Source organism: Bidens hawaiensis, unplaced genomic scaffold, assembly GCF_021521415.1.
Source record: "Bidens hawaiensis isolate Kalapana, Puna unplaced genomic scaffold, B.hawaiensis_p1.1 tig00064644_1, whole genome shotgun sequence".
Taxonomy (NCBI): domain Eukaryota; kingdom Viridiplantae; phylum Streptophyta; class Magnoliopsida; order Asterales; family Asteraceae; genus Bidens; species Bidens hawaiensis.
Window position 1 is genome coordinate 1 of NW_027501528.1, and position 11,234 is coordinate 11,234.

The 11,234-nt window shown below is 35.2% G+C and overlaps 1 pseudogene across 1 annotated transcript; it reads right to left on the reverse strand.

Annotated features, from left to right (window-relative positions):
- Window positions 1-1,614: 1,614 nt before the first annotated feature.
- LOC143604290 (DNA-directed RNA polymerase II subunit RPB2-like) lies at window positions 1,615-8,332 on the reverse strand (annotated as a pseudogene). Its single transcript, XR_013148259.1, has 24 exons — window positions 8,191-8,332; window positions 7,609-8,117; window positions 7,319-7,527; window positions 7,010-7,075; window positions 6,835-6,922; window positions 6,609-6,776; window positions 6,494-6,538; window positions 6,271-6,408; window positions 6,093-6,165; window positions 5,294-5,370; window positions 5,081-5,188; window positions 4,880-4,996; window positions 4,640-4,795; window positions 4,442-4,547; window positions 3,799-3,924; window positions 3,615-3,692; window positions 3,398-3,493; window positions 3,212-3,327; window positions 3,050-3,119; window positions 2,921-2,974; window positions 2,697-2,843; window positions 2,334-2,633; window positions 1,838-2,260; window positions 1,615-1,738 (listed from the first exon to the last, which is right to left on the reverse strand). The product of XR_013148259.1 is annotated as a DNA-directed RNA polymerase II subunit RPB2-like (transcript).
- Between the last annotated feature and the right edge of the window lie 2,902 nt (window positions 8,333-11,234).

Consider the following 11,234-nt stretch of genomic DNA (forward strand, 5'->3'; position numbering starts at 1 on the left):
GGATTGTTATTTAACAATAGTTAATAAATAGTATTATTTAAATCTAATTTTCCTTAAATATATTTTCTCTCTCCAGTTAATATAATTAATTAAACTGTAATAATAAATTATATTTCCAATTAAATAATTAATCAAGCCATCATACATAAAAAAGATTAAAAAATACATTTATGTTTATAATCAAACCATCACCTCTCCAAGCCATCGTTGGAGTTAATTGGTGGTGCTAGTGGTGGTTTGTTGGTGGTGAGTCAGTTGGTAGTTGGTGGTGCTCAAGTGATGGTGGTGGTGGCGAAAAAGGTTGAGTTTTCCGGCAAAAATGTTTTTCTGGCGACCGAAGACATCAGGATTCTGTTAGTCGCGGATCTTTGGAGCAAATATGTTAAAAGATGGTACCATCATCAGACATTTGGTTAGTTGAGACCATTGTCAATAGTGAGTAGTTGAGATTATTTAAATCCAATAAATAAAAATAAAAAATGAACATATGATACAGACCGACTATATGCGGGTGTTATGAGGGCTTTTAAGGTTATACATGGTATACATGGTGTTGAATTATTTCTCTTGATCGTGATCATGAAGGACGGTAGTGGTGGTGGTTAAAGATGGTCGAAGAGAGTGGTTTTGTAAAGGTTGAAGATGCTATAGCAAGGGATTGACTGAAAATTACTAATTTGACATTTAGACGTAATTTGATTTTTAAAACATTACTTAATGTTTATTGAAAGAGATCACTCACCAGACCGTCTCTCATATAGATTTTAAAAGGCATTCGTTTCACAGAAATTTTAAAAGCTATTAGAAATGAATTTGAACTAAAAATCGAATGTATTCTTTATAAAACCCATAATGTGTTTGGCGGTTACTAAATTTGGTGATGGAATTGGAATTTCTCCTCCCATCGCCTACACTTGAGACTAAAAATGACTTGAGTCCATCGGGTTCTGGTTGGAACAAGTTTTAGGACACTAACGGGTTTCGGGTCTGGACTTTGTAACAATAACGAGAACAAAGAATACAAAAATTTTAGCATGGGATCATTCTCATAGCCCACACTTTGTGAAGCTCAGCATTCATTATGCAGTTTTCGTTTATTTCAATCATGCATAGTTCTTTCCACTAGCTGTTAACCTCAGTAGTTCTTCTTAGCCAGCGGATTATCATGTATATTAGGAATAGATTATATTTAGTTATTTAGAGATAATCATTGTATTCATTGGTGTATATCTTTAAAGCAATTGTGGATATAGAGTATTCGATGATTCTTATTGATAAACAATGACCATATATATAGGGAAGAATACAACCAATAAATAAGGAAAAGATATACACTAATGAATACAATGATTATCTCTAAATAACTAAATATAATCTATTCCTAATATACATGATAATCGGCTTGGTAAGAGTTCTGTTTTCCTTCTACAAAACTCCTTGATTGTTCTAATATGCCCACAGCATAAAAAATAGAAAAATAAGCAAATGTTATTCATTAGTTACAAGTGTTCGTTTACATTATAAATCATCATTGTCAAATAAAATTACCGTCCATAAAACACTTCTCATAATTGCAAAGGTAGTATTTCGGAAGCCAAAAGTTACGCGTACAAATGTATCAAGCACCTTTCTTCTTGCTATCTTTTGCTTGTTTCACGTCTTTTGTAAGCATCCTAGGCGCAATAGCCATTGACAAAAGCTCCTGGAACAGCAGTTTACACGCATACGGAATATGCACCTGCATACATACAATAATATGTGTTGACTCGATTTGTGTCCAAAAACAGACAATAACTAAATGGAAAAAAAAAAACAAACCACCAAGCCAATAACTCACCTGAACGATATCAGTTTTGTTCTTACAGCCTCTACATTCAAAAGAATTCTTTTTAAGATTAGCAACCGCAATCAACCCACAGCGTTCACACACATGAACCCGATAAGCATCACTCTGATCAAACAACCGTTCTTTAAGAAAATGAGCAGCACCATGAGCAATCATACAGTCCCTTTCCATCTCCCCGAATCGCAGCCCACCGTCACGTGACCGTCCCTCAGCTGGCTGCCTAGTCAGAATCTGAACCGGGCCCCGTCCACGGGAATGGATCTTGTCATCCACCATATGCTTTAACCTCTGGTAGTATGTGGGCCTGAGAAATATCATAGCCGGAAGCCTCCGACCCGTATGACTGTTGTACATTGTCTCAAACCCACGCATCTGATACCCACACTTGTGTAACGCCTTACTGATATTATCCACCTGCCACATCATCAACGCCATGCCATTAGTATCTTAATTAGAACCCAATTATAAAGGTAACAAGATGACTTACGGTAACATCTGTGAAGGGGGTAGCATCTCCTTCTTTGCCCATATGTGCAGCAACTTTCCCCATGATACACTCGATAAGTTGACCGATAGTTATACGGGATGGGATAGCGTGCGGGTTGACAATAATATAGGGAGTGATGCCTTCAACGGTCCACGGCATGTCTTCTTGCGTGTAAGTCATACCCACGGTTCCCTTTTGCCCGTGTCTACTACTAAACTTATCTCCAATTTGCGGTATTCTTACAGATCTTACTCGCACTTTCACGAACCGCAGCCCGTCTGCATTTGTAATCAGCAATACCTGTAGGTGGAAAACAGGCAGGTCAAGAAATGTTCAAAACGTAGCAAGAAGACGGGTGCTTACCTGGTCAACCATTCCATTTTCACTGTGACGTAAGCTTGTGCTGTGATCGTGACGAGTGTAACGCGAGGCTTGACCTTGAGCAGCATCGTCCTGAGCGATTGGTGTCGTTTTCCCGATTATTACATCTTCACCTCCAACTCGCGTTCCCTATATTATAGCGATTAATGTTTTTAGGAAAATTAAAAAAAAGTAGAATTTGATTATTCAAAAAACTGAGCACTCACTGGAGGGGCTAAACCGTCATCATCCAATTTATCGTACGAACCATGCCTCATACCCTGTAAAATTTAATTATGTGGTGTTTAAAATCGACCCGTTTAGACATAAACGGGTTAAGAAAAAGTGAAGGTTACCATGGTATTAGCTCTATCGGGTCGGCCAAAATCTTCTTTCACAAGTGTCCCCATTTTCTTTTCCTCATCTCTGAAAAAGATTTTTAAAAACAAAAAAATTTAAAAAACATTAATAAAATGTTTTATAAAACAGAATGGACTAACGGGTAGACTTGAGAGCACCAGTATGAGCGGAAGAAAAGTGATCTGAAGAAGCAACGGTCTATTGATGATTGGTTCATAATAACCGAATCTTCTTGGTTGTATCCAGAATAACAGGAAATCGCCACAATTGCATTCTATTTAGGAAAAGTATTCACGGTCATATAAATCTAGAACACTTATTATCATATACATTAGAATACTTACAATGCCAGCTGGAAGTTGTCTGAAGTGCAAGTGCTCCATTGCTCGAGTAGTCACGAGTGGCTTTTGAGGATAGTAAAGAACATACGCCAATGTATCCTAAAACAAACATAATTGCAACTAAACTGTAAGGAAAAAACCGCTTTTGGTAAATAAGATAGAAACTAAATTGTAATACATAACCACTTTTGCAAATAAGATAAAAAAACTTGTTGCGTACCATACGAAATTGGAAGTTGGTGACATAAATCCCCATAGCTTGTTTTCCCATGGCTGACTGGTACGTGTTACGTGGAGACTGATTTACACACAAAATAACACATTATAATCATCCAAAACAATTTATTGTGCTAAATAAATTATAGTTTCAATGTAAAAACAAACAAAAAAAAAGTAAAAATTACCTGATTGTGATCAGGAAAGGGTATGATAGATGCACAAACACCCAAAATTAGTGAAGGATAAATTTCACAATGAGTATAAGTACCCGAATATGATTCATCTGGACTTAGCCTTGCGCTTACAAGATCCTACAAAAATTTAAAAATGCCTTTTTATTAAACAACCAATACATTATATATGATTTTACCAGCCTCCCGCTTACATGATCTTACAATTATTAAAAACATACACTTTTTAAACAAATAATACACTAAGTATGTTTAATCTATTAGCCTCCCGCTTACAAGAACCTACACCCATTAAAAATATACAATTTTTATACATATAATACGCTAAATACAATTATTTAGTTACAACGAGTTGAAGAGGCGCCGCCAAAGGGTGTAGAGCCCCTTTAGATGCGAGGCTGTTAACGGCACAAAGGGGAAAGAAGATGGGGCCGCATCCAATTCCAACCAATACCCCACTCACAACTTTATATATAAAAAGTAAATAAATAAAAAGATTGAATAATAATTGTTTTTAAGTTAAACCATTACGCGTTTTTCAGTGAAAGTTGAGTAAATCTTCTTCCACCTATGTGGCGGTACTTTTAGCTTGTGAAAACCCCTCCACTACAAATGGTTTAGTTGTCCCTGTACTTACATTAATGGTCATGGAAATCATAGTAGTCTCCTCTTCTTCTGTATCAATATATTCAATGAATCCTTTTAACAAAAGATCACGCCACCCCGCCATCCTCTGGTGTTTCCTGTATACAAGCAAGATGTTACTATTATTATTACTACTACAAATATTATAACAAAGAGTTAAATGTCAAGAAACTAAAAATCCTATTATTACCCTTTGTTGCAGCTTTTGGATGTCTTACTTTTTTATTAAAAGTCTTTGCTTCTCAACAATGAAAAGTGGACGACTGCAACGACCATAATCTGTATAAAGTCGAAGTTCTTTCAAACGAATATCTCGAACAATGCCAACTTCCATGTTCACATCAACCTACAAAAGTAACAATAATTTATGACAAAAGATACCCACAAATCTTTGACCACGATTGATAACATTATTGATATTGATACTCACTCGTCGTCTTAAACTCCTCAAGGTTTTAGCCAACCTTTCGGGATCACGATGAATTCCGACCCACAAACCATTGACAAAGATTTTTGTAGCTTGTGGGATGTCAGCAGGATATATTTCCTAAAAGTTCAGCAAATAAGAATATGAAAAAAGGATAATGGTAACAAAAATTATTATTATTTCAAAAAACTTAATGATGTTTACCTCGAAATTCTCTGTGCACCATTCTTCTAAAAACTCGAGAATTGGGTATGCAGCTGATCCAACAGTTATGTAAACCATTAATGCAAGGTTTTTCACCAGCCCACATGCCTATAAAACAGCCAAATAAAACCAAATCAGTGTGTGTATCTTGATAATCTTATCATTTACCAAATTTGTATGCATCAGTATTAAAGTTAAAGATCTCAAACTCACCTGTCCTTCAGGGGTTTCTGCAGGACACATCATTCCCCATTGTGAGTTGTGTAGTTGTCTCGGTTTTGCCAATTTTCCTGTTTAATACATTAAAACAAGATTAAAAATCAGCTAAATACAAAAAAGAGTTAACTACACAGATGGTCGTTGTGGTTGCCCATGTTGCATGTTTCGTCCCTACTGTTTCAAAATTACATTGGTAGTCCCTACTATTCAACCAAACATAAAATAAATAGTCCTTGGAGCGAATAAAAGTTAATTTTCCATTAAAATCTAGCGAAAAGAACAGCGTACGAACATTTAAAAACAAAATGAAATTGTGTAAATTTCATTTTAAATAGGTGTGTTGGAAGTTATTGATTAGGGGCTGAATTAGTAAATTGAGAAACCGAGGGTTGAATCGGCTCACATTTGAAAGATGGTGATCAAGAAAATCAAAGAAATGAAAACAACTGATTTGAATTAATTAGTAGATATCGAAGTGTTAAATATTTAGTTTCTTATTTTAAGAGTTCACGCTTATGTCAAGTTAGCTAGCTTTTCTTTCAGGTTACTCTAATACAAATAGAGGCTTTAGGGGTCAATGTAATGTGTGGCCATTTGATTTAATAAAGTTTAAAACATAACTTGTGACTTGTCACCAAATTCGTGTATTCAATTGAGTTTGCCCGATCCAAATTTCCAACAATGTGGTGACTAAACATGCAATATAAGCAAACCACAAGGACCATCCGTGTATTTATGATATCCTAGATCATCAAAAATCCAGAGAAAAAGGTTATAAAAGTAACAGACTTGCCTTCGCGTCCTATAGGCGAATTTAATCTTCTCAAATGTGACAAAGTAGAAGCATACGTCAAACGATTCAACACCTGCAGAATTCATTAACCATATATAAGAAAAAGAATTTTAAACCACCCACATCTTTTAGAAAGGCGTTAACGTAATAATAAGGAAAAAGGGTTAAGAAAACAGGCCTGTGAAACACCAGCCCTTGTTCCAGCTGCATTCGCTTGCCCCCAATTTCCAGTAGCAAGAGAATGTTTAAGACCACTTGTAATCGTTTTTGCTTTAATTGCAAATTGCAGATTAACATCCTTCCCATTATCCACACACTACAACTTTATGAAAATTAAAATAATGTAATAGCTAGCAAACAATATGCATTTAATGAACCTAAAATTTTAAATTTTTAGTTACCTTTTGTACATATCCTCTTACATCTCTGGTTAACTTTCGAAAAAGCTGCAATAAATCACGAGGTAACAATTTCATATACACTGATACAATAATCCAGTTTATAAAATATTAAAACCAATTTAAAGAAAAAAAAACTCAACATTCTAAATAGGCCACCGAGCAATGGACCTGCAAGATCAAGCCTCTTGTTGCCGTAATGATCCCGATCATCTTCAGCCCTTCATTCCAGAGCACATAACAAAAGACAGTGGATAATGTATCTAATAACAGTAAAAAATTGTTACTTGTACATAAAATTTAGATAAAAATATCACGAGCGTTTCCTTCTTTGTTTCACATACATAAAAATAGTATGCCTTCTTTGTTTCACAATTTTCTTTAACTCTCACGTGAGGAAGCATTTCCTTCTGAAGAATATCGCTAGCGTACCTATGAATTAGAAAGGCTTATAAATACAAAAAGGTATGGTAATGATATTGGCCTTATTATCTAAGACATTATTAACAAAGAACATACTTTATTCTCTTTTCTTTTGTGACACCAACAGTTGCACCTCTTTTTTTAATATAATCTAAGAGTATTCTCATCCCATCCACTATCTTCAAACCAAAAATTATACTATAACTTACTTCATTTTCTCTCTTCATTTCAATTAAATAATACTTTTTATACCTTTTATCATTACCTTTTCTCTTTCCTTCACTCACAACAACTTTCAAAATATATTAAAAAATTATAGGGAATGAACAGTAACTTTTCAAATATAATCACTCTCTAAATTATAAAAACACCACTCACATATTATAATGGGTTGGATGAGAATGCTCTAAGGCCACTTGCTGATTTTGTATAACAAATGCTTCTTCCAATGAAGGACGCAGCAACTCCATCATTTGAGTGTCGGCAAAATCATAACATATGCGTTCTAAGATATCTTTATCAGCAACAAATCCCAGTGCTCGAAACACAATAATAATAGGAATCTCAGTTCGAATATATGGAAGTGTAGCATAGATATATTGACCCAAAGAACCCTGCAATTTCAAAATACATTTTAAGACTGGTGTATCAAAGATAACGACAATAAAATTGAACACTTGATTGATATGGCATACCCCTTTGGCACTGGTCCTAGCAAGCATGGGGGACAAACATGGCACTAGGCGGCCTATTTTGAGATTCCGCCATTGAACGAAGTTCTGCGACATAAGCATGCTTGTTCGGTTGTCTCTTTGACATAGACATGATTGGTGCTCATTTTCTCTTGAGCAATTAAAACCTTTTCACTCCCATTGATGATAAAATATCCACCTTGATCATATGGACACTCTCCAAGCTCAGTCAAGTCCTTTTCGGAGTTTTGAAATAGTGTACAGTAAGTTGACCGTAGCATAATCGGAACCTTTCCAATAAAAACTTTCGAAAAATCCTGAGTTTCGGTGACTTCTTCGCCATCATGGCCTTTCTTGATAGCACTCTTCGTTACATCAACATACAACGGTGCGGAATATGTTAGGCTTCTGAGCCTTGCTGCCTTTGGAAACAAAGTGGCAGTTTCACCGTCTGATTCAGTCATCATTGGTTTACTCAGATAAATCTGACTAAATTTGATTTTATAAATAGTCTGCAAGTGAACACAACATAACATAATAAGCATATGCCTTTTTATCTCGAGTTTATATTTTATTTTATTTTACCTCGGCAAAATCAGGTTGGTGGCCGGGATTGTGTTATATCTTCTTCTTCTTCTTCTTCTTCTTCTTCTTCTTCTTCTTCTTCTTCTTCTTCTTCTTCTTCTTCTTCGTTGTATGCTTGCTCGTACTCTTCTTCCAAATCCATTATCTACTGATGATCGATTGTTCAAAGGAAGGTAAGAGGGTTTAGTTTACGTCGGCGACAGCTCACTCAAACGAATAGGGTGGAGTTGTATTCAAATTTATACACACCGATATTTTTTCTTTTTCTTTTTTTTTTCGATTTTACTAAAACATTTTTTTTACTTAACGGCCGGATTTTAATTTTATGGTTGAGTCGCTCTTGAGTAGAGGTGGGGAACAAAAACAAGTTTACTGGTTTGAAACTGATTATGTAGAAACTGATTTGAAACTGAATGAAACTGTAGATTTGGAACCAGTTTGTAATTCTCTCTACAATTAATTGTACCGAACCAAATAAAAGAGGCCAAAAACCAATCATAGCCCGCACAAAACTTATCGTAAACCAGTCAAGAAACTGGTGAAGCGAAATCGATCATAAACTGTGTTTTTGTGGGCTTACCAAAACCGTCACAAAACTTATCTTCCTCCCAGATAGTTTTTGAACCAAGTTCGATGGCTATGTGCGTTTTTGTGGGCTTACCAAAACCGTCAGTTTTTTAATTGCTTTCGTTGCTGCCGACGAGTTTCAATAATTCGAACACGTGGCAGGCTTTTGATTGGTTGTTAAAGCTCGTCGGCTTGATTACAAATGTATCAACACCAACGAGTTTTGCATGGACGTTTTGAGAATATTCAAAAAAAAGAGGGACGGAGAGGGATTTTCTCTTCTATCATTGGGAATTTTTCCTTTTTAGTTTCTATTTGTTTTTTACTTTTAGATATCTTTCATATCAGGATTTTAATTTTACAGTTGAATCACTCTAGAGCAACTTTGAATAAACAAAACTAGACTTCGTTTAACCTTGTGGGTTGATTGTAATATTGATAATGGTAAGGTTAAACTACGATAATAAAACCTTTAGTTTATAATCAAACACACACACATCGTTCAAAATGTTTAATTAGATTGTGTGATTCTATAACGAGATTAAATTAATAGACAAGTGTAAACCGTTATTTGTTCCTTTTATCATGTATTAAAAACTAATTAGGGTTTTAAAACATGAACTTTATTAGAACAATTAACAAAGTGATCAATTTTATTAATAAACTAATATGTTTATGTAAAAAGATTATGGATTTGAGACCAAGAAAACACACACACAACCCATTCAAAAACAGATCTCACAATGGTTTTCGCATAACTGTTTGTATGAAACCAAGAAAATATGCAATGGTTCGGAATTTGTAATGAATTGGGTTTAATTAATAGAAGTGGGCGCTTTATGGTTTTAGTTCTAATGGTTTATTATGGAAATATAAAGTCGTTATGTCATTAATCAAAGATTGATTAAGCATATATACCAGTATCGAAAATATCCAACCATCATAATTCCATCATCTTCTAATTCATAAAGAGAGAAAGTGTAAATATCATCACCATCTTTGGAATCTTGGATCAAATCAAGCTAGAGGCTGGAAGGAGTTTCGGGATCATTTCGTGACAAGATAAAGGCTAGAATTAGTCTCGAAACTAAAATTGATTTAGGTGGACATGACGATTAAATCAATCAAAACCAAAGCAGAACAAAAGTAAAATAAAACTTACGAAAAATAAGGTGCTGCTTGTTTTTTTAGAGATAAAATGTTGTATTCTGCGGACCACATCTGAGGTAGACCAAACCTCTACAATCTGCAAGAAGAAGATTGTTTTTTAACGTATGTAGATTGCTAAAATAAGCTGGTAGTACGAACTGTGGTAATGGGTGGTGGTGCTGCTGGATGGTGATGGTGATAGTGGTGGATGGTGGCGGTAGTGGTGGTGGTGGAAGGCGATGGTGGTTGGTGGACAATGGTGGCGGACGATGGGTGGTGGTGGTGGCGAACGATGGGTGGTGGTGGCGGTGAACAGTGGGTGTTGGTAGGGTGTGGTATTTTAATCCTTTACAGACTTTAAAATATCTCAGAAGTGGATGAACCAAGTCTGTACTAAGAAGAGTTTGCGCAGACGTTTTTTAATGTAACGTTTTCGAGAAAACAAACAGTAGTATATATGCAGGCGACAATGTCTATGCGACATAGACAAAACAGCATGCAGAAAAACAAACAACACCTAAGACAAAGTAACAAACCAAAAGCCTTGATAATTAAAAATCTTCGAATCAAAGTCTCCAGTCCATTAGCCGTCTCCGACTTCTCGTAATTCTGCCGTTGAGGTCTGTCACTAATTTTTATTAATTCTTTGTTGTTCGATTCCTTCTTGGGCAGCCCAGTATATCAATTATTTGGGCCCAAATACTCATCTCCAGGTCTCCCAACTAATTTTGTTGTTGTTGTTGTAGTCAAAGCCCAAACCAACTAATAATGATAAATACTTGTTGTAGTCACTAATTTTATCTTTGCACCTTTTGTTTGATTTCCCTCTCGTTTGAATCATCATAACATAACACAGTTACTTTCCATTTTATTCATCAATTAATTCATTTTAACATCAAATTGAGTTATTTTCTAATTCTTTTGGCTTGATTGGTCTCAATACATATTCAATTCGTCTTCTCTAAAACCGATGAGTCGATATATTTTTCTTCTTGAACCCCTTCTTATCTTTCAATCCTCCATTGCTGTCTACGCAACCGGTTTGCACCTAAAAAACATTAAAACAACTCAAAGTAGATTTCGTTTAACAAAGTAAATGAGATATAGATATGATAAATGCACGATGTGTGATTAAAATGGGTACACAGATTGTGCCTAAAAGCACAACTAGCAAGTTAACATATTAAAAATTTATGGTGCAAGTACAGCCAATGATACACAAGGTACAACTTGTTATAGAATGAAGTGCCTTCTGTATGTTCTCTCTTTTTCTCTTTCTTTTTATGTAAATATAATATCGGGAACACTAACATCATTTAAACAAGTAT